Source organism: Dama dama, chromosome 8, assembly GCF_033118175.1.
Source record: "Dama dama isolate Ldn47 chromosome 8, ASM3311817v1, whole genome shotgun sequence".
Lineage (NCBI taxonomy): Eukaryota > Metazoa > Chordata > Mammalia > Artiodactyla > Cervidae > Dama > Dama dama.
In genome coordinates this window covers 35,036,734-35,060,075 of record NC_083688.1, presented here as the reverse complement: position 1 = coordinate 35,060,075, position 23,342 = coordinate 35,036,734, and the positions used below count along the sequence as shown (strand labels likewise).

Sequence of the window (23,342 nt, the reverse complement as noted above, 5' to 3'; positions counted from 1 at the left end):
GCTGGAGAGGGTGTGGAGAAAAGGGAACCTTCTTACACTGTTGGTGGGAATGCAAACTAGTACAGCCGCTATGGAAAACAGTGTGGAGGTTTCTTAAAAAACTGGAAATAGAACTGCCATATGACCCAGCAATCCCACTTCTGGGCATACACACTGAGGAAACCAGATCTGAAAGAGACACGTGCACCCCAATGTTCATCGCAGCACTGTTTATAATAGCCAGGACATGGAAGCAACCTAGATGCCCATCAGCAGATGAATGGATAAGGAAGCTGTGGTACATATACACCATGGAATATTACTCAGCCATTAAAAAGAATTCATTTGAACCAGTCCTAATGAGATGGATGAAGCTGGAGCCCATTATACAGAGTGAAGTAAGCCAGAAAGATAAAGAACATTACAGCATACTAACACATATATATGGAATTTAGAAAGGTGATAACAACAACCCTATATGCAAAACAGAAAAAGAGACACAGAAATACAGAACAGACTTCTGAACTCTGTGGGAGAATGTGAGGGTGGGATATTTGAAAAGAACAGCATGTATACTATCTATGGTGAAACAGATCATCAGCCCAGGTGGGATGCATGAGACAGGTGCTCCGGCCTGGTGCACTGGGAAGACCCAGAGGAATCGGGTGGAGAGGGAGGTGGGAAGGGGGATCGGGATTGGGAATACATGTAAAAAAAAGAAAAAAAAATATTTGATGCTAAAGATGAACAATTCATTTGGTAAATGATCATTTGTACATTTAAAGGTAAAATGTTCATCAAGGACATTAGAGTGGAGTACCAATATGGTTAATAGAATAATTATACTACAAATGCTAGGACTAATCCTTTTAATATTTATCAATCCAAATGTGTAAGTCTCTGCAAAATATCTTTGATGCAGCACTTCTTTCTAGATCCCTGGAAAGGGTATGATGTATTTTGATTAAAATTATAGATAAAAATTTATTTTGAGTACTAGACTATTTTTTTGTATTACTGAAGTTTAAACTTTTGCTCAGGAGATTGAAATATAAAGATTAAAATTACATAATATATGTGAATAAGAAATACAAAAGTATATATCATGCTTAAGTGTTCATAAAGAAAAATGAAGATATGTATATCCTGATGTTAATATATATAATTATAAATTACATATAAAACATGTATGTATATTTTATATATGTGTGTGATATAACATAAAATTAAATCCAGTTATTTCATTCTCTTTTTCCTAACATACATACATAGATCCATTTCTGTTTTTTTCGTAACTATTTTGACTGTACTTTAATTATTTGTGGTACTTAGAGCTTTTTTTACTAAATGAAATGAAATTCTTTCACCATTATATTTCACATTATTATAACGTATCTCTAAAATTTATAGTGATTTTGTAATAAGTCAAGGCTATAAACTTACTTATGAAATGGAAAAAAAATAAAAGGGCTGCCTTAGGTGTGGAAAGACATTCAATTTCAGGAAAATGTGTTATTTTAAAGGCTACATGTAAAAACTTTTATAATTAAATAAAATTAATTTACTAACAAACTAAATCAACATTACTTTATTCACAATTGAAAGTAAAACAAGGAAGATTGCCTCTGAGTATTTACAATTTTAAAAAATCAGAGTATTTAAGTATTTAATGTGTTTAATTATTTAATTATTTTATTAACTTCAATGTGACTTTTATGATTTTTCAATGCAATTTATAATTATTCACAAAGAGCTTGAATAATATAATAACATGAGCAGGTAAATTGAGAAATAAAACATTTAAGGAATACGTTTTCAAGAAAATATTTTCTAAAAATGTATAGTACATTAGTACCAAATACAGCAAAAGCAAGTGACTAACTGTCATTATTCAGGCTCAGATTCTATTCTTAAATGCTTAACAAATATAAATATTCATGTCTATAAATATTATTATAGCAAAATAATTCCAAAATAAAGAGAAAATCATTAAAGTCAATTCTCAGCTTCTATGTCAATGAAAAGTTATCCTTGGTGAAATAATTAAAGTTGTGGATTTTCAGTTTACTGGGGTTGGGACTATAATTTTAAGCATCAAATACTTTTCTGTAGTATTTTTGACATAATTAAAGTTCAAGAAATTTACATCAAAATATGCTTCTAATTTTCCCACCTTGCTTCTTACATCTCTTAACCCCATATAATGTGATAAAATAGAATTTCATGAGTGAAACTTTTGAAAGCAATAAGCCTATGAAAAATTAAAATGTAGGGAATTCATTTCTAACCAACACATAGCATTCAGTAGACAAAAATGATATATTAATAAATTAGCATTCAAAAAATAACCAGGTATGTCATATCATAAAGACATTAAAAGCCAAAAAGCAAAGAGGAAACATATTTACAACACTTATCATAGGAGCTAATCTCTCCAATATATGGAGGGCTTACAGAAATTAAGAAGCAAAAGGCAACCAAATGAATTTAAGAAAGAGCAAAGATCATTTATAGAAAGATAACGCATTGAAAAGGAAATACAGAATTGCACTCTCTCATTCACAATAAGAGAAATGCAGCTTAAAAGTAAACTGAAAGTATTAAAAAATACTAGATACTGTCCTAGACAGCATTTTTTTCTGGTTATCACCATATTTTATAGCAAAAAATCTTTTTCTCCTCCCTCCAGAATATTCCTTTTTATTTCTGCTCATATTGGTTCCTAGAGAATCCATATATGAGATCTATTTCTATATACATTCCTCAGATAATACATAATACCTAGAGAATTGTGTTTGAGTCTATTTTAGTTTCTTTTTAATTGCTAGTAAAGGATGTCTATTAATTCAAAATCATAGCAAAACAAGGATGTACAGATATTTCATGTACATCTGGCTTTAGTTTTTCAACTCTCACATAGAATATGCTATAGTCAATCTCATTTATACTGATGAAAATCATCAGTTCAAAATTCATCTTTTTTATCTATTCAAATGATACTTATAGGGTGCTATCTGGAGTTGAATTAAGTCTCACCTACCTCAACTCCCCCCAAAAAGATATATTGAGTCCTAAACCTAGTTCTTAGAGTGTGGTCTTCTTTTAAAATAGAGTTGTTACAGATATAATTAGTTAAAATGAGGTCATAGTTGAGTAGGCGGGTCCCTAATCCAACATGACTAGTGTCTTTGTACAAAGACAGTCATGTAGAGACCAGAAAGACAAGAAGAAAGCCATGTGAAGACAAGGACTAGAGTAATCCATCTACAAGCCAAGCAAGGCCTGGGGCTGTAGAGGCTGGGAAAAGGAAAGATCCACCCCCTAGAGACTTCCAAGGGATTATGGTGATTGCCAATACCTTGATTTTTGGACTTCCAGCTCCAAAAGCTGTGAGAAGATAAACTTTTGTTGCTTTATACAAACAAAAAAGGGATTATGGTGATTGCCAATACCTTGATTTTTGGACTTCCAGCTCCAAAAGCTGTGAGAAGATAAACTTTTGTTGCTTTATACAAACAAAATATCTGTTTTAAATTTAGCCCTATTAAGGTTATCTAAGTTCAATCATCAGGACAGAACATCTGATCAATTTGTGATGACAGTGGTTAGCATTCACTTCTGAATTACCATTTTAAAAACTAATAAATTGGCCAATAGACATAATTTCAAATTATTGAGTTACAATTATGAAGTATGATAATGCTATTTTTTAATTTGGAAAAACATTCAAAGATTTGATAAAGCCCTGTCCTCTATTAGATAGGCCATGAGACACATAGCATTGGGGCCAAGAAATGTTGGCAAACATTGCCGGTGGTAATGCCAAATGGAACATCCTGAATGAATGATAATTTGATTTCAACTACAAAATTACAGATGCATTTACCTTTTGAACTGGGAATTGTACTCTTGGAAGTTCATCCTGCAGAGATGCATTACAGATATAACATAGGTTCTTCTCTGTGGCATTGTTTGTAAAATCAAAAGTCTGGAAATTACCCTCTAGCAATAAGGAAAAACCAAATACAGCCTCAGAATATAATGATCTGAAAATTTTACAAATAAAAGGAAAGTTCTATATGTTCTGTGGAAGCGATCTCTTCTTGATTTGTTTCTGTAGGTTTACTTTTTAACTAAAATGCAGTATCCAGATCCAAAAAAGAGTCAGGCTGAAGATAATTTTCTGGGTTCAGTTTGAAAAAAAAATATAAGACAACAAGTCTAAAAACATAAATCTAGCTAACATTTCTAGGACTTAAAAGTGAATGCCCCCATATTTTCTTAAATCAACTTAGATGTCATGTGAAAAAATAGGTAGCCCTTCTGAGTATCTTTTATGATTTAACTATTTGTATATTCTTTCCTATTTATAGTGTTTACTTCTACCCAAAAATATGTTCCCTCAGATCCAAATTTTAAGCACCAGGAGCAGCAGTCTAATTAGGTATTAATAGTACAGAATCTATCAGTTTGGTCTGAAATTATTAACACATATCAAAATGACTAGGTAGATTTTTAATTATGTCAGTCAAAATATTTAAAAATCTATTGTCCAAACTAAATCCCAAATTGATCACTAAGTGAAATACCCATTGTAAAGCTGATTAGTATTGGATAGCTATGTTCAAAATATCTGTTTTAAATTTAGCCCTATTAAAGTTATCTAAGTTCAATCATCAGGACAGAACATCTGATCAATTTGTGATGACAGTGGTTAGCATTCACTTCTGAATTACCATTTTAAAAACTAATAAATTGGCCAATAGACATAATTTCAAATTATTGAGTTACAATTATGAAGTATGATAATGCTATCCATTTTTGAACACACATATATATTCTATTATTAGAATAGAAATTTCAGTAGAAAAATGGAATGGATATATAATCATAATAGTGTACTCAGAATGAGGAAGAGTTCTTATGCTAAAGATAAACACATTTCCAAGTAATTTACACTAAAAATGTCTATAAGGAGAAGTTACTCATTTAAAGTGGAAACTTGCTGTCTTGTCATGGCGAAGGAGGACAAGCAACTTAAGCATTTTTTGGAACTTTCTCTATAATAATGATAATAATCTTAAATAATCTAATTCTTTTCACCAAACATGATCTTAAAATACTTAAACAGAGTAATGGACTACACTTTCCCTATAAAAATCACTCATGGGCTCTGTTATCATGGTATTAGCAACCAAAATGTTACAACTATAGAATTTTCTAGAGGTTATTCAGTAGATAAACACAGATACTGATTCTTCCTGTATATAATTGCAACCCTTGGGGTATTATTATTTAATTATTCAAATAAGTTCCTTGATTTTGATCAGAATTACATGAAAAATCACTATTGAAATTTTCAAAATATACATTATGAACATCCAGTTATCTGCCAAGGGAGCTGGGGTAGGATAGGGAAGGGAGAATACATTCATTGAACATATAAGGTTCTTTTTAATTTTTTTCCTGGCTTATCTTTCTGGCTTTATCTCTTGTCACTTCACCCAATTAACTATGTTTCTAGACAGATTTTATGATGCAACTTTAAACAGGCCAGGCTTTTGTATTACAGCATGTTGATGATACAAGACAAACCTGTTTTACCGAAGGACATGAAAAATGCAATGAATCCACTGTCCCCAAACCTATCCAAACCAAAGCCATATCAAAAGAATGAGTTTGAATCTTATCTTTTACACAAATCTCAAAAGTACTAGTATATACTAAGTTTGTTCTCTGAAGCACAAAATAGAGCATTTTATATTATTTTATATTGTATTTTCCAAAGTATACTTTGGAAAATACTTTCCCCCATCACAAAGTTAGTTAAGCATGTTGTATCAGTCATGTCTTATGTCATACAAAGATAATTTGATAGCTAACACTCCTGGCTATGTAGCTGTTACCCAGAAACAGGCTAATTTATTGATACAAGCTGATGTAAAAGGACCAGTACCCAGAATCCCCTTCAAGGAAGGACGTATTGTCCCAGCATCTGAGACTGGCAGACTACCTTCTGCCAACTCATTTTTCAAAGATTTCCTCAGCTGCACACAAAGCTATTTCACCTAAATCTACCCACTTTCCCAGGGGTATCCACCTCTATCCACTGCTGCATGCCCACTAGGGGCAAGCTTGACGGTTAATTTTAGCTCCAGAACTCTTAAAGGAGGCCAGACAAGGCTGTTATCAAGCCTGAATCACAGCTTCATTTCTCTCTCTGTCCAATCCTGCTTTCTCCTCCCCACTCTACCATAATCATTAATCTCAATAGTACTTCCTAAGAACATGTTGCACGCTAAATTCCATGTCCAAGTATCCTTCCTGGGAATCCATCCAGCAACATAAAGTATTTGAAGATAAACTAAGCAATAATTTGCTTTTAGCAAAATTTTGTAGACTTTTCAGATATAGCTAAGACATCAGATTTGGAGTGCCCACCAATGTAGCTGAGGAATTTGGTTTATTCACAAAATATTTACTGTCTCCTACTTTATGCCAAGAACTAGAGCCATGAGATCAAATTGCCAACATCCATTGGATCATAGAAAAATTAAGAGAATTCCAAACCTGTTTTACAGATTTTTGTTAGATTCAACAAGGTAAGATACACAGAACTTTGGCACTTGTAATACACTGTCATTGTTGAAACACCATTGCCTTAGAATAGTCTCTTGGGCAGTCTGAGTACAGATATTAACCACTTAAATTTGCCTTAGGGTTGTAATACTAGTAAAATAACACTGGGATTTAAGAAAAGACACTCAGCCAGAGATTTTTGACTCTGAATCTGCACTTCAGAGGGATTACAAATCCCCAGATATTGAATAAAAATCATGATTGAATATACATGTATGTGCACTTTTTCTGAGCAAAGAGTCTATAGCTTTCATCAGTTTTTTCAAAGGAATCTCTGAACTGAAAAAATGATAAGAACTCCTGAGGACTTTTTATTTCTGACTACAAAGAAAATATTTAAAAAAAAATGATGAGCCATGCTAATTTCAGTTACATTCATCCCTGTGTTAAGGAAATAGTCTTTGAGCTACCAGGTACACAAAAATGTAATTCCTTATTCTTCATTTTTTTTTCAAAGTTAGGTAAATTTGTTGTGTTAATATGTAGATTCCTTCTGTCAAGAGTCATATAGTTGTAAAATCTCTTCTTCCACCTTATTAATTCTTATAAATAGATAATCTATGAAAACAATGAGCATAATAAATATTTTTTGAGATCATAACACTAACATTGGCAGTACCACTGCCAGCCAGGCCTCCATCCTTTATATTGTTTATATCCAGTGTATTATTTCCCATAAAACTTCTCCAATACTTAAAAAAAAAACTCTATTTCCAATATTAAAAAAATTTTAAACTATGAAGAAAGTCATAGAAAGGGAGAAACTACCATTTCTCAATATAGATGCTTCTGGCCCTTCTTCTTTCCATGTGTAGAAGACAAAGTCATAAGTTCTAGAAGCCCTCTAGGGTTCAGTGGGTAAAGAATCTTCCTGCGATACAAGAGGTGCAGGTTTGATCCTTGGGTCAGGAAGATCCCCTGGAGGAGGAAATGGCAACCCACTCCACTATTCTTGCTTGAAAAAACCCATGGACAGAGGAGCCTGGTGGGCTATAGTACTAAGTGTTGCAACGAGTTGGACATGACTGAGCAACTAAACAAATACAATTCTCAATAAGCAATCACTGATTTCCAAAAGTCATCTAATGTTTTTCCCTATGAGTGAAGATTTCTCCAAAAGAATGAGTTTAAATTAAAGGGTACACATTTTTTGGTTTTGCTTTAATAAAACTACTGATGAAAAACAATGCTACAGGGAGCTCTTCTAGGATTTCTAAATTCCTTACAGAACTTCCAATTTATGATGATAGATTAAGTACATGCATTTTCTTTGCTCCATTGCAAGATTTCACTAAAATTACGAGTGAAAACATTAAAAAGGTAAAAATCAAAAGACCAAGAAATGGGAGAGGGAATAACAAGTTAAAAAAAAAATCAAAGAATTTCATGGAAATGGAGGTAATAAAGTTAAGAAAGCAAAATGGCAAGTGCCTCCAAAGGGAGATGCCAAGAATACAACAGCCAGCTTATCCAGTACAAATTAGGGAAGATATTAAAACTTGAGATATTTAGTGCTACAGATAGTGAAGGTGAATGATGGAAAACAGAAATAATATTTAAAATTTGTATACAGAACAATTAAACGCTCTGGTCTTCTTATGTGGAGGCCATTCTAGCAAGAAACTAGAAGTTTTTAAATGGAATAACTGAACCAAAACACATTACCTTTAAATATACCAGGCACAGTGGAAATTGGAGGACAGGAGCCTTGCTAACAAAAGGTCTATTTTTTTCTTGTTTGCATGTTTGTTTTACATCTACATAGTGAACAAAACTACTTGTAATCATCTCCAAGGGTGTACAGCCAGGTGTATAATTTTGCCAGAAACAACTGATAGAGTCTCTCTGCAAAGATAAATGGCCCCATAGTGGGTAATTTAAACAAATGGTCATATTCCACTCCTTGGAGAGCTCACATCGCAAGATGCTACAGAGTGAATGTCTGTGTCCCTCAGTATTCCTATCTTAACTCTAACCCCCAATGCAAGGCCTTAGGAGGTAGGGCTTTTGGTAGGTGATTATGTCATGAGGGCAGTGCTCTCATGAATGAGGTTAGTGTCTCTGTGAAAGAGACCTTGGAGAGCTCCCTCATCCTTCCTGCCATATGAAGACACAAGAAGAGAATAACTATTTATAAATCAGAAAGCAGGCTCTCATCAAATACCACATCTCTCTGTGCCCTGATCTTGCACTTTTCAGCCTGAGCAAAAAAAAAATTCTGTCGCTTATAAGACTCGTAGTCTATGGTATTCTGTTATCAGAAAACAAAGAAACCAAACAGAGAACTCTCAGGAGGAGACAATTAAGGGAAAAGGAAAAATATTTAAAAATTAATATCCTGACACATGAGAATATATTTTGTATTCATCAACCAAGAACAGTTCTCACTTCCTTTTTTTAAATGATAGGAAAAAACAAACAATCATTAAAAAAAGCTCTTGGAACTTAAAAGTATAATACATGATATTCTTTAAAATAAAACAAATAATTAGAAGGAAAAGTCAAGAAAATCTTCAGAAAATAAAAAATATATATAAACTTGGAAAATTTGAAGAGAAAGATTTGAAAATTAAACAATTAATCCAGAAGATCTAGCAGCTGATTGCCCAATAAGAATCCCAGAAGAAAGAGGGGATAAAAATATCAAGATAATATTATCAAAGATCCCATGGGGAAAAATGACAAACCGACAGATACAAGTTTCTAGATTCAAAGGGTCCTTCAAGAGCTCAGTACAATGAATTAAAAAAATAAAAGTCTCAAGGTTCATCACTTGAAAACTTGGAGAACAACATAGCTATATTCCTACTGTTTGTGTTCTGTCAGATTGCCATTATTGTTCAAGTGGCCTTATTTAGTTTAGTTTTTGGATTGAACTACTACAAAGGGGCTTCCTTGGTGGCTCAGACAGTAAATGAATCTGCCTGCAATTCAGGCAACCTAGGTTCAATCCCTGGGTTGGGAAGATCCACTGAGAAGAGAATGGCTACCCACTCCAGTATTCTTGCCTGGAGAATCCCATATACATGGGAATCTGGTCAGCTCTGTCCGTGGGGTCACAAAGAGTCAGACAAGATCAAGCAATTATAACTTTCACTTTCTTTAACTATTACAGAATATCACACTTATAAAGAAACAGTTTCTACTTTCTCCAACTATCTATCCATTAGTTTAAATTAATAACATTTTTATGATGTCTCCTTGACAAACTGTAGATCGAGCCTCACAGTCTAATGCATAGGTCATTTGATGTTGCAATGGCAAATTAAAAATGCCAGTTATCTGGGATGAAATGGAATTATATTATTACTCTATGTAGTGTTATATATTAATCAACACCCTGAGAAACAAAAATATGATTTGAGAGTCAGCTTATATAAATATAGTGGGTCATGGAATTTCTTCAAAAAAATTGAGCTTCTACCTATTTTTGTTTGTTTCAAGTTTCTTTTTTGTTTCATATGAGACTGATTTTGTTCTTACTAACAGGTAAATTTTACCTTGAAATTATGCCATTATTCCCTATCAAATACCAAATTTTTCCTAAGTTTAAGCCCTTGAGAAGAGAAATCCAAATGATAAACATCACTTAGTAATCCACCAAGGGGGCTTCCCAGGTGGCTCAGTGGTAAAGGATCCACCTGCCAAGAGAGGATATGCAGGAGGTGTGGGTTTGATCCCAGGGTCAGGAAGATCCTTTGGAGTAGGAAATGGCAACCTGCTCCAGTATTCTTGCCTGGAAAATTCCATGGACAGAGGAGCTTGGTGGGCTACAGTCCACAGTCACAAATAGTTGGACATGACTGAGCGACTGAGCTTGCACACAATCCCCCAAGGCCTTTGTCCCCAAATACTTTATGGTCTAATGTAAGTCAAATAGTTTAGGTGTATGCCAGTGTTCACATTCAGCCTTATCAACCTCATGACACAAAGAGACCTTGTAATGTAATATCTCATCACCAAAAGGACAGTTAGATAACACAGGATCATGCTTCAAAAATGGCTTAGTTGGCAAATACATATTTTAAACAAACAGCTTGATTCACTTAAATATCAGAACTGTCTTTCATCAAGTCTTGATTAGCTGACTGTTAACCTTGAACCAACAATGACTTGCTTGGAATGCATTTCATTTAAGGCAATGAAAATAACATCTTGTTATTACTAACAGACTCCTGAAAACCTTCATTTACTATCCACGTAATAGCAATGTGGCATATACATTACCCTTCAGAAATTGAAACATTACTGTATCTATTTGAATTGCTAATGGGAAAAAGAGACAAGCTAAGAAAATCTTTAAATAATAGGAAGTCCTTAAATACAGCCTTTCATTTTCTTATTGTGAAAAGTTGGCATTAATTATGCAAATCTCTGTGCTAAAGTATACTTTAAAGTTTGATGCTCTTTGTTGCTTTATTACCATGATGAATGAAAAAATAACTTATTCAACACACCTGGATCACAGTTATCAGATTTTACATTGTGGTTGTTCAGTCATTAAGTCGTGTCTGATTTTTTGTGATCCATGGACTTCAGCACTCCAGGCTTCCCTGTCCATTATCTCCTGGAGTTTGCTCAAACTTCACTTAGTAGTGTCTGACTCTTTGTGACCCCATGGATATACAGTCCATGGAACCCTCCAGGCCAGAATGCTGGAGTGGGTAGCCTTTCCCTTCTCCAGGAGATCTTCCCAACCCAGGGATAGAACCCAGGTCTCCCACACTGCAGGCAGGTTCTTTACCAGCTGAGCTACAAAGGATGCCTCATGACCTTTGAGGGATGGCAAACCACTCCGGTATTCTTGCCTCCAGAATCCCATGAACAGTGTGAAAAGGCAAAAAGATGACACTGGAATTTGAGCCCCCCAGGTGGGTAGGTGTCCAATATGCTACTGAGGAAGAATGGAGGAATAGCTCCAGAAAGAATGAAGAGGCTGAGACAAAGCAGAAACAATGCTCAATTGTGGATATCTCTGGTGGTGAAAATAAAGTCCGACATCGTAAAGATTTTACATAAATGGTTTCTTTTTTGTTTCTCTGATATTGTTTTAAGAAGTTCAAGCTAATCAACGTCTCCTAAAAGGGAGACAATATTTTATTGATTAAAAATTGGCAATGTTGCATGAGCCTCGTAATAAAATAAACATGAAGTTTACTGGAGGAACAGTCTGCACTTGATCTTTATTCATACTAGAACATGGTACACTGTTATACCTACAGATAAATGACTTTGGAAGGATACCTTGAGATTGTGGTTAATCTGACTTAACAGCAATCTCAAATAGACCCTCTGAAATTGGGAAATATCAGAATACTCACTCACTACCCAGCTCACTGCAGGATCTGCCCTGCAGTTCTATCTATAAGTTTAAATTGGATATATTTAAGTGTAGATGGTGGTGGATAATTTCCTCTGGACAACAGATGAAACATTAAATAAGGGGATGCTAATCTGTTAATTACAATCCTGTTTGCTTAGCAGGAGCAGTGCAAAGACTCTGTGCTTTATTAGGAAAGTGTTTACTCATTTTCAGTGAGAAAACTCTGCCAGCACAATTCAGTTCAGTCGTTCAGTCATGTCCGAATCTTTGTGACCCCATAGATTGAAGCATGCCAGGCTTCCCTATCCATCACTACCTCCCAGAGCTTGCTCAAACTCATGTCCATTGAGTCAGTGATGCCATCAAACCATCTCATCCATTGTGGTCCCCTTCTCCTCCTGCCTTCAATCTTGCCCCGCATCAGAGTATTCTCCAATGAATCAGTTTTTCGCATCAGGTGGCCAAAGCATTGGAGTTTCATCTTCAGTTCAGCTTTTCCAATGAATATTCAGGACTGATTTCCTTTAGGCATCAATTCTTTGGTGCTCAGCTTTCTTTATAGTCCAACTCTCACATCCATGCATGACTACTGGCAAAACCATAGCTTTGACTGGATGGACCTTTGTTGGCAAAGTAATGTCTCTGCTTTTTATTACGCTGTCTAGGTTGGTCATAGCTTTTCTTCCTAGGAGCAAGTGTCTTTTAATTTCATAGCTGCAGTCATCATTGGCAGTGATTTTAGAACCCAAAACAATAAAGTCCCTCACTGTTTCCATTGTTTCCCCATCTATTTGCTGTGAAGTGATGGGACCGGATGCCATGATCTTTGTTTTTTGAAGCACAATTATATTCATTTTGTTTTGTGCCAGCACAATTATATTCATACTATTTATAAACATCTTAATATCAAGTTGTAAAAAATAATGTTATTTCTTAAACAGTTACAAATGTCTGGAGATGTAGATAAATACAAATTTACTGTACAACAAAAAAAGATTACTAAAGGGATATGTAGATATTATAGAGAATATAACTTGAGGAGAAAAAAGAATGTTGTTTTGAAATAGCAATAGTATTTTTTTCTATAGCTGGTTATGTTCAATGACAATTAGATTATCAAGCAGAAGAGTTGGTTTGTTTTTAATGAACCTGTTGATATTACTCATAGCTATCAAAAATATAAGGGCTTTCCATGTGGCTCAGTGGTAAAGGATCCACCTACCAACCCAGGAGACACAGGTTTAAATCCTGCATCAAGAGGATCGCCTGGAAGAGGAAATGGCAACCCACGCCAATATTTTTGGCTAAAAAATCTCATGGACAGAGGACCCTGATGGGCCACACTTTATGGGGTCACAAAGAGTCAGACACAACTGAGAAACTGAGTGTGCATGCATCAAAAATATAAAAATAAATTTAAAATATAGGCATGAACATTATTTGTGAGCTTACTGGGTGACAACAGAAAAAAAGATAGTATTTTCAAAATATACTCATATATAAAATTAAATAAAATTTTATGGCCTTCTTTTGGGTAAACATTTATAGCCAGACATTCTTAATAAATTAAACCCCACAAGCACTAATGCCATTAAGAAGGAAACTAAAAAAAAAATCTTGTTTTTAAGTATAATAGAAGTGTAATATTTATAAATACTTTTAAAATAAACATTTGAAATGAGAAATTTCAGGGAATAAGAAATCATGCAAATATACCTGAAAACTATAATAAACTTTAATATACTGTGAGGGAGTTAGTATTTAAATGTTATAAGAAAATATTTGTTTATTCATTTATCCTCTCCTTACTTAAAGCAGAGTCCTAAAACAAAAACAAAAACCATATACACTCAAGATGGTTAAAGGAAAAATAATATATATAAATGGCATACATATATCAAGATAAATATATACTATATAAAAATAGAGAAAATAATTTGAAACAAGTTAGCTTATTTCAGAAAATGTATGCATTTTAGACAAATGCAACCAAATAAACTGTACTGCCAAATAACTTTGGTATTCCTGAACTGGTAAAAAGTTTATAATATCTCTGAACACACTGTTATTGATAATATTTTCTTATACTAATCATCTATAAATATCTTTTGTTCTAACCTGATGAAACATTCTGTTTCATTGATTTACTGTACTACTATACAAATCTCACTAAGGTTTAGGTGTTATACCTTAGTACATGTATTATAAACTTAATAGAAAATAAGAGAATATAGAGTAATATAGGTTAAAATTACCTTTTTTTATAATAAATCAATTTTATCTGAAAAATAGAAAATATTCTATTTTGAAGTTCTCTTTGAAAAAGAATAAAATACCTTTTTGTTAGTGGGAGTATAGTAAAATTCTCATTAAGTGAATGAGTATTCCATTTTGAAATTATTTTATTTTTCATTTTAAAGCAAGTTGCTTATTGCTTTATTCACAAGAGGAAAAACCTTTTCTGACTTTATAGTGAAAGCCCTTGCATTTGCAACCTTCCCATAAAGCTTACACATGTTGCCTATGGTTAATTTACTACATGCTTGCTAGAGTTGACAATATTTAATTTACTGGTCAGGTTCACCTATTATCTGTATGAATTAAACCAAAACACATTCTTAATTCACTAAAATTTCTTTGTGGGAATACAAGGAAATTATAGTGAATATGGTTGAGATCAAGTGGACCCTTAGATCTTAATTATAAATTATCAAAAAAAAAAAAAAAGAAAGAAAAAAATAAGTGTCTCCCTTAGCAATTTTCTTACCAAGAAACAAATGAAAAAGGGAAATTTATCTCCAACCATAAATCCCAAATATTTCATTTTTATTTTCCCCAAGTTCACTTTCTCACCTAGCTAAGCAGCATTTCCTACTATTATTAGCTGCTGGCCCATTATCAGCTGACCAGTATCTGTCAAACTCCTTCCTTCAACGAGCTTAGGGATTTCTGAGGAACTCCACATATGCGGACTTCCTTACAGCTTCTAATTATTTTCTAACAGATAATGGAACATTTAAGTTCAGAGAGGTTAGATTAAAATTATAAGATCAAAACCCTAGATAATACTGCAGTGGCCAAGATCACTGTAGAAAACCCTAAGCTTTTTAGCTTTGTGATGAAGAACCCTTGCTGATTGCTTATTTTCTGTGACAAACTGGCCTCATAATTTTATCACCTCAGAGGTATTCATTCTTATTTGTATTCACACTGTGCCAAGCTATATGCAAACTATAAGCTATAAGTACCAAAAACATGACTTCTTAAGAGCTGTGCCAGCATTTAGAAATGTTCAATATATTGAACATATATTGATATCTTTTCCCTTATTGGAAAATAAGCAAGCTATGTATGTAGTAAGTATAGTACAACTTATTGTTTTAACAAGGTTCAAGAGGTATTGATTCTATGGTAATCATTTTATGCAAAGTAATCATGATGAGATTAAAATGTTTAGGCAATACAATGAATCTGAATTAAGCTTTCATTTCTTGAACCAAATCACTACTGTATGAATAAATACTTTGGCCACCTGATGCAAAGAGCTGTCTCATTAGAAAAAGACCCTGATGCTGGGAAAGATTGAGGGCAGGAGGAGAAGGGGATGACAGAGGATGAGATGATTGGATGGCATCACCGATTCTATGAACATCAGTTTGAGCAAACTGTGAGAGACAGTGAAGGACAGGGAATCCTGGAATGCTGCAGTCCATGGGGTGGCAAACAGTCAGACACGACTGGGCGACTGAACTACAACAAAGTAGAAAAATAAAACTGCTTTATGCCACATGATATACATCAGGATCTTCTTCAGATAGATAGTCCTTTCCTCCTTTGGAAACCAAATTTTGTAACATTAAATCTATTGTACAAACAAAGCGTTAACAAAACTATCTATGTCAAGGTTTGATATATCTCGAATCATTTGCTGATTTTCTGGAAATTCTATTTCCTAGTTTATGCTCACCCTGTGGGCAAAAGCTTTCTACCTGAATTTTATGAGCAATCTTCACATTGTAAATAGCTCTTCTGACTGATACAGTAAAAATGAGTGGGGATTTTTCCCAAGCCATCATAATTAGCAAACACGGCCTGTATTGGAGTCAAAAACTGCACGTGACCAGGGTCATTCTCTCCCAGCTCTATGGTAACACAGCAATACATCCTCTAATCATGTAGGAAATTCCCCAAATGGCAGAGTCTAGAGAGCTGGAAAATACTACAATATGAAAAGCAATGCCTTTGACAGACTACTGGTTTCCATTCACCAAACTTAAATATTGGCACAGTAGACTATGTGCCTTTGAGAAAAGTCCTTTCATTCACATAAATTCAAGACACACTCTGAAGAAACAGAAGCAGGTCGGAGCTTATTAAGTTACACACCGAGACACAAAGAACAACCTGTTTTGGATTTAGGTGGTTCCTTTTAGGTGCTTCAGGAGTGAAATTAAGTCTGTTAGAATATAAAACTCATCAAGTACTTGACTTATTTTCAAACTTTTTAGTTCTCTTAAGACATTTAAACTCAAGTTTTAGGATATCTACTAAATTCAGATAACTGTTACTGGCCATGATTTATAATGACCACAGTCTATTACTTTTACTTATTTATTTTTACCAAAATTCATCATAAAATCAAACATTTTTCTTCCTATAGAGGACCCTGTCCTTGCATCTTTACCCCTATTGGGATAAATAAATACAGTCAAGAGATAAGGGGGAACTCTGATAGCATCTAATAAAAAGAGCAAACCCTATTCAAAATCACTCTACAAGATTTCATAGTAAGATTGTGTGTGTTTGCGTGTGGTCAATCGTGTCTGACTCTGTGACCCCCTGCACTGTAGCCCGCTGGGCTCCTCTGGCCCATGGGATTTTCAGGCATGAAACCTGGAGTGGGTTTCATTTCCTACTTACTCCAGGGTATCTTCCCCACCCAGGGTTTGAACCCAAGTCTCTCATGTCTCCTGCGTTGGCACGTGGATTATTTACCAGTCATGCCACCTGGGAGGCCCATAAAAAAGATTGAGAAGAAGTTAAAAATGAAACCTAATAGTACCGTCCTATATATAGTAGAAACATCCAGAGGGAAGCATTCACGAGGTTCCCACTAGGGGAGGTTACTGGCCTCCTGTATGCAAAGAAAATCTGCAAGGGATTTTCCTCCTCAAAGGGCTTTCAGATGGTACATTCAGTCCTACTGACAGAGTCAATATAGGGCCCTATTACCCAGTGATATGCTGATGTTGTTGATTCAAGACATCTAATAAACTGATTTTGTAGAAATAAATAGGAGCTAAATGATATAAATACCTAAAAAGAGTATCCAAGTAAAATAAGGCAAACACAGAAAAGGAATGTTGGAGGGAAATATTAGAGAAGTCAGTTTTAGTCTAGAAGAGAGGATGAGGAAGGAGGAAAAATAACTGTCTTTAAAAATCCAATGAAGCCTTTCAATTATCTTTAGGAAAGCCAACACCCACCATGAATAGCATACCTCTGGTTACTTCTCTGGCCTTCCATTGAGTCGCCTGATGGAAGCTGTTGTTCACAAAACCACCAACGGAGTAAATCAGAATTTACTTGGTGCAACTGACTAGTAATAGACAAGAATCCTGCCCAGCATGGGATTCAGAACCTGGCCTGCAACCAAATCCACCATCAAAGTTCATACATGATAAAACAAATTTGATTGCCTTTTCCACATTAGTAGCATCCAACTTCCCCAATAGAGCCAAAGTTGCCATCTCACAAAAAGAGAATCTTATATCAGTTTTCCCCCAAGTATCTCCAGCAAAAGAATCATCTTCTTTCTGTAGACACTGAACATATTCCACAACTTTATTTGTGTCAGTAACATTAATACTATCATAGTAAGTATCTGAACAGCACTAAGAGTATACAAAAGATGAGGATCATGTCCAATATTAGCACTTATTCCACCATGCTCATGTTGACAAGAATTAATAAATGTTGGAATTTCTTCTCTATTCATGCAATGTAGTTGTCCAAGGAGATCCATTACGGTCAGACCCCAGTAGATTCCTCTCATTCTCAAATACTCAGACATGCAATATTCATAGTCATCTTTCTCTGAGCCATAGGATGCATATAATTTCCTTGCTTCTCCAGTAACAGGGTGTCAAGTGCATCTGACTTAATGATAACATCCTTCGTACATCTATCCACTCTCCTACTGATGCATCTAGACAGCAACACAAAACACATCCACACTCACTATAACCCTGATCTTCGTTTTTTTAATGTTGAGTTTTAAGCCAGCTTTTTCACTGTCCTCTTTCACTTTCATCAAGAGGCTCTTTAGTTCCTCTTCACTTTCTGCCGTAAGGGTGGTATCATCTGCGTAGCTGAGGTTATTGATATTTCTCCTGGCAATCTTGATTCCAGCTTGTGCTTCATCTAGCCCAGCATTTCGTATGATGTGCAAAATAGTCATATCTCATGTGATATCTTGTTCTTTGGGGACTTCTGTCCCAGGTGATGAATCTAAACCCCTCAGTAGGTAGTGTGACTCCTAACTAAACCTTTCATGACCTTTAAACCCTGCACGTGCTATTCCTCCTAACTACAAGGCTCCTCCCTTTGGGGAAAACAGCCTGCGGAGGAGTTCTATAATTGCAGCTTTTAACACTTACTCCCTTTCTTCTGGAGGCAGCATTCTGATTTTCAGGGAAATCATCTCTCCCTAGTCTCTAGCCCTGAGGTCAGGTGTGATTCGTGATTCTGTCATGTATACTATCTATGGTGAAACAGATCACCAGCCCAGGTGGGATGCATGAGACAAGTGCTCGGGCCTGGTGCACTGGGAAGACCCAGAGGAATCGGGTGGAGAGGGAGGTGGGAGGGGGGATCGGGATGGGGAATACGTGTAAATCTATGGCTGATTCATATCAATGTATGACAAAACCCACTGAAATGTTGTGAAGTAATTAGCCTCCAACTAATAAAAATAAATAAATAAATAAAAATAGAAAAAATATTTAATTGATCAACCAAATATTTATTGTTCTCTATGTGCTTGTATTGTGTTTGCCACTAGAGATACAGGTATGGTGTCAAAAGACAGTCCCTGTCAACAAAGGTCCTACAATCCAGTGGTGGACAGTGGTATTCTACAATAATAACTGGGACAAATAGATATATAATAGTCACAATGTTGCTATTGTTGTTTAGTTCCTAAGTCATGTCAACTCTTTTTTGACCCCATGGACTGTAGCCCAAAAGGTTCCGCTGTCCATGGAATTTCCCAAGCAAGAATGCTAGAGTGGGTTGCTATTTCCTTTTCTAGGGAATCTTTCTGACCCAGGGATTAAACCTGCATCTCCTGCATTGGCAGGCAGATATTTTACTACTAGGCCACTTGGGATGTCCCTGGGTGTTATTAGTAGATTACAATTTAGATTAAGGAGTCAGGAAAGGTAGATTTGAAAAAGTACACTTAAGCTGAGAAAATAATGATAATGACAAGTCCATTAGGTGTAACTGGGAGTAGGAAACTCCAGGCAAAGGCACTGACTGGTTTGTAAGAGTTGTGGGAAGAAATTCAGTGAAGAGAAAGAAGCTTCAGAGAATAGTTATGAGCTCTGGAAGCCAAGGGTCTAGGGTTTTGTTTTACTTTAGCAAAAACACTGAAAGGTTTTATGCAGAGGAGTTAACACAATTCAAACTTTATATTAAAGAGCAGGGAGATCTAACTGGAAGAAGATCAAATTATTCTCACAATTCAAGCTGGAAAAGTTGATGACTTGGATTAAGGTGATGGCAATAGAATGTTGGAGGAGGAGGAGGGCACATCAACCCACTCCAGTATTCTTATCTGGAGAATCCTATGAACAGAGGAGCCTGGCGGGCTGCAGTCCACAGAATTGCAAAAAGTCGGACACAACTGAAGCGACTTAGCACAACAGAATGTAAAAAGAAGATGGTGATCTCTAAATGTGTTTATGACATAGAATCAAAGCATTTGTTCTTGAATTTGCAGTAGTAGTTTGAGGGGCTGTGACATTTAAAAATAAATTCCAAATTTCTTATGGATCCAATATAGTAAATGGATAAGATTATTATTAAATGGGTAAGATTAAAAACAGAAGATACGAAGAAAAGAAAATGAAAAGATACAATTTGAGTGAGTTAAACTAGAGATACTACTGAGATTTCAAAGCAGTTATGAAAAGGATGGAGATGAGGTCAGGTTCATAAACTAGAGATGGAATTTGCAAATCTAGTGAGATGATCTACAAAATATGCATATTAAAAGAGGTCTAGAACACAGCACTGAGAAATTTTAGTATTTTTGTGACTGTTTAATGCCAGCTTGGTTTTGGGAAGCAAGAAATTTGAAAATTTGTGTTAAGGATGTGATTATAAAATGGTCCATGAATTTAAGATGGCTGTGGATGGATGCAAGGACAGGTGGCAGCTGAGGGATGGTGAGAAACAGTGAAGGTAAAAAGGACTGAATAGACCAGTTTTTCAAAATCATGCCAGGGGTATAGAATCCTGTGACATCTAAGCAGTGGGCCTTTAAAAAAAAGTAAATTTATATTTTTTACATCTGAAATGAATGAATTGTGTTCATATATGCAAATAAGTAAAGTCTATAAGACCCAGAGGTATAATTTAATTAAATTATATGCACTTAAAAATCCACTATTAATATAATACAGGATCTGGCTAAGAGTTACTGTCGACTATGTGAAGCCATATGTATGAAAATATTGTAACATGAAAATAACGTTATAGAACAAAATATCTTTGCAAAATGTTTTATAAATCTGCTACAATCTAGGAGAAAATGGAAACCTTACTAAAAAATTGTTTCCTCATCCCACTAATATGACATCAGCTAGAGATGAAGGATGGGCTTTCCTTGTGGCTCATCTGGTAAAGAATCTGCTTGCAATGCGGGAGACCTGGGTTTGATCCCAGGATTGGGAAGATCCCTTAGAAGGACTGATGCTGAAGCTGGAATTCCAGTACTTTGGCCACCTGATGTGAAGAACTGACTCATTTGAAAAGACCCTGATGCTAGGAAAGAATGAAGGTGGGAAGAGAAGGGGATGACAGAGGATGAGATGGTGGAATGGCATCACCGACTCAATCCTGGAGTTTGGGTAAACTCCGGGAGTTGGCGATGGACAGGGAGGCCTGGATTGCTGTAGTCCATGGGGTCGCAAGAGTCAGACACAACTGAGCAACTGAACTGAGAGTTGAAGGACAGGGAAGCCTGGCAGGCTGCAGTCCATGGGGTCCCAAAGGGTTGGACACAACTTAGTGATTGAACAAAAACTCCCACTAACACTGAGTATCATAAAGATGATACAAAGGAGAATAACACAGAGACACAATTCTTACAGACACATCTTGAGAAGATAATAAAATGACTGATGTATAAGATAAATAAATGCTCCAATTGTATATGGGGAAGAAAACTAGCTATTTTCCTTTTAACAAGAAAATAACCATTTACACAATAAGTTGACTCTTCTGAAACGTATCTCATTGCAGTACCTTTTCATGAATTATATGGGTGATTTGGCAGGGAAGCTGAAACTGAAGCCAAGAAGATTCCAGTGAACACTATCCTGAAGTATTATCAATCAATCACTGGAACTTAGGATAATTACAGCTTTTATCCAAAGATTAGTTTTTTTCTAAGAAAATAAATGAATTAAGTAAAACATTTAAAAGCATATGCACTTCCTAGACAAATAAAATAACGTCAAATGATAGTGGGTTTAAATATCAGGGGAGACAAACAAAAAGAAGAACAGAGTGGTGGAAGCTCAGATAAACTCAAGAGTCTGTCTGATTTGACCAGACCATGGTCTTCAATTCCAGGGATCCTGCTCATTAGCATCATTTTAAAAGGATATGTTGTGCATCACTTAATGCATTTTTTTTTTTTTTAAAGAGAGAGACAAACAAAACAAAAAATATCTGTGCTTTCCCAATGAACTGGTGCTGTGTAAAACAAGAACTAGGAGAGTGTATTAATAGAGGCATTCTTCTTAAGAAGGTGGACCTTTAGAGTCATTTTCTTAATGTTCAATATGATCTTCTTTTATGGGAATGAAGAATGTACTGGCCATTCACTAGAAGTGTGTTATTATCATCATTATGAATCCATTAGACATACTCAGGTGAGCTGACTAACAGCCTTGCGACCAAATCTTTCTCTTGCTTTTAGTGTATTATTTAGTAGAATACAAATTGCTCCTTACTTATTTTTGCCTATGGTAAAAATTCTAAGGAAATATAAAAGGCCTTTCCTTTGCCCTTGGATATCAACAGACGCTGTAGTTGCAACGAATTTTGAGTGTTAAGTTGCCGCCTGTGTGTCATTTGTTGTAACAAGTAAGGCACAGCTATATCTGATAAACCTAGTAGCGGTAATTATTGAATCTAGAATATTCTACCCGAAGTGTAAAGTAGTGGGGAAGGAGGGCAGCACAAAAGTCTTGTTGTTGCGGTTGTTTAGTTACTAAGTTGTGTCTGACTCTCTGCAGCCCCACGGACTGTAGCCCACCGCCAGGGTCCTCTGTCCATGGAATTTTCCAAGCAAGAATACTAGAGTGGGTTTCTATTCCCTTCTCCAAGGAATCTTCCCCACCCAGGGATCTAAGCCGTGTCTCCCACTGATTCTTTAGACCACTGAGCCATCAGAGAAGGCCAGCAAAAAGGTCTAATGCTTAGCGTTAGGTAGGTAGAATAGGAAAAAGGAGTCTGGGAGGCCAAGTACAGCAGAAGCCCAACTCGGTGAAAGCTCCGGTGGTGGAAGTGGAATGCAAAGAAAACCCAGCGCAGGGGAAGTGACAAGAAGCCCAGCGTGCTGGAAATGGGAACAGCAAAAAAATAAACTCAGCAGAAAGCTCACGTGGCTCAGTCTCAGATTCCAGAAGACCTCCAGTTAGGGTAGGAAGTCCCCGACCCTACAGCTGGAAGGATATATGGCTAAGAAAATCTTAATTCCTTTACAGTCTCTTGTTTCCTCAAACCCTCCACGAACAGGCAAGCGGCAGTGGGTGCAGCTGAGGGACTCTGGCAGGGGCTACTCCCCAGTGTGTCCCAAAGGCGCCACCATCTGCTGGGCCCCAGTAGCTGTTGCCCAAGCGGGTGGGGGGCTCATCTGTCCTTAATCTTCTTTATGCCAAGGATCAGACCAATGAAAACTGTGCACATGGGTCAGGTCGTTAGCAGATTTTCTGGCAGGTTATGAAGAGGATTCCTCAGCACGTTTTCCCCACTGCTTTCACCTCCTGTCCATTCTTCAGCTCTTCTCTTCCAGGACTTGAGCCCAGCCAAAACCCACGGTGCCTGGCTTCTGGACCTTATATGTCTCATTCCAAAAATTCAGTGAGAGACACAGTGATAGGAA

General features: G+C 35.8%; 1 protein-coding gene and 1 pseudogene across 1 annotated transcript in view; both read right to left on the bottom strand.

Moving 5' to 3' along the window:
- Positions 1-23,342, bottom strand: part of ERBB4 (erb-b2 receptor tyrosine kinase 4) — a 1,235,763-nt gene that overhangs the window by 198,410 nt on the left and 1,014,011 nt on the right. The gene's annotated exons all lie outside the window — the stretch shown is intronic.
- Positions 17,241-18,172, bottom strand: LOC133061031 (geranylgeranyl transferase type-2 subunit beta-like; annotated as a pseudogene).